Consider the following 1,626-nt stretch of genomic DNA (forward strand, 5'->3'; position numbering starts at 1 on the left):
AGAGAGAGAGAGAGAGAGAGAGAGAGAGAGAGAGAGAGAGAGAGGAGTTGCCAAAAAGCTTGGAATAACAAAGTGACTTTCACATTACTACATAGCTTTGGGAAACTGATAGAAGCATTAGAATATTAATCCCTAAATATAATCAATATTGAATGCTGAAATGAAAATAGCCCTTAAAATGGGCTGAAGGGAGCAGATACCTTAAATAATACCTTAAAAATAATTGCAACATGGGAATTGTACCTTAACAATTAGATATAATATTATGGATTTTTTTTCCTTTTGGAAGAATACTAAAAATGTTTTTATGAATTGTTTGGTAGCAATGGTAGAGAGTCTTAAATGTAAAACTATCATAATGATAGGATAAAAGTCTTTGAAATTATTTAGGTAAGCTGAGCAACTTATAGATATATTCAATAACATCTACTGCATTCTTATCTTCTTTGACTGCCCTTTTGTAGCTACTGCTGTTGATTATTCCCCTTACTTTATAACCTCTTTGTCCTTGGTTTCTGAGTTATAAAATATCTCCAAATTCTCTTCTTTAGATATGTCCTTTGTTGAATGCAGCTCTTTACTGCACATGCTTGAAATGGTTCTTTGTCTCTTTTTTATTCCTGTATAAATATTTCATCCAAGAATCTATCTGTTCTTGATGGTACTGTGGAGGGATAGAACCTTTCAGAAGGCATTTACTTATTTCCATTTTGTCAAAACAATAACTCACATTAAAATAGGATTTTGGTTTATACTTTTTTTTTCACAACTCCGAGCAAATTTAGTTCAAATATTATTTCCCCCACTTTATAGACAAGAAAATGGAGGTTTCAGTGTTGTGACTTGCCAGGATTATGTAGGCATTATGTGTCAGTGCCAGGATTAGAATCAAGTTTTCTGGTCCAAGTTCAACACTCTTTCAACAATGCCATGTTTTCTCTTTATTTGGCATAAAGGTGTTTGTACAGGGGCTGTCCAAATACATAAATGCAATTTGTGGATGCTATGATCTGAGACCTGGCCCACCTCTGTGGAGGGGAGATACAAGGTCTGTGCCTGTAATACTACTATATTAGCTAAAAGTGGGTTTAATTGAAGGGACAGGAAGACTCAGGGTTAGAGGGGCAAGAGACTGGGTTCTCTTTTCTTTAAGCTCTGAGAGGGATATTAGGCTAGAATTATTTCCCCCTTCAAATGTCTTTGGTCTAGGAGTACGAATCTGAATTCAGAAGGAAAGTTCTCAGGTAGTTTTTCCTTCACAGTTTAGCTCCTTAGCCCATGAACACTGGTTATACAGTCAGCTATCACAAAGAGCAAATAGTAAGTAAACCTATTTATTCATCAAAATAGCAAGTAGAAATTAGAGTTTTACAACCTAGAATATACAAAGAAATACACAAGAGTGAAAGAGTCCTTTAGTAAGGAGTGATATAATAGCTCAAACCAAGAAGGACTCAATCTTATCCAATGAGGAGTAGTCTTTGGGTAGGCAAGATGCAAATGACAAACATGTTGAGAAGTTGACTTCTGCTACACATCTGCTACTGTTTCTCTCTCCATGTATACCTCCCAAAGATTCTTTGAAACATTTGTGCCTCTCTCCCAAGGAGCTCTGGCCCCAACAAT

This window comes from Petaurus breviceps, unplaced genomic scaffold (genome assembly GCF_028583685.1).
Source record: "Petaurus breviceps papuanus isolate PSGF00001 unplaced genomic scaffold, PetGlider_PUasm1.0 90784, whole genome shotgun sequence".
Taxonomy (NCBI): domain Eukaryota; kingdom Metazoa; phylum Chordata; class Mammalia; order Diprotodontia; family Petauridae; genus Petaurus; species Petaurus breviceps.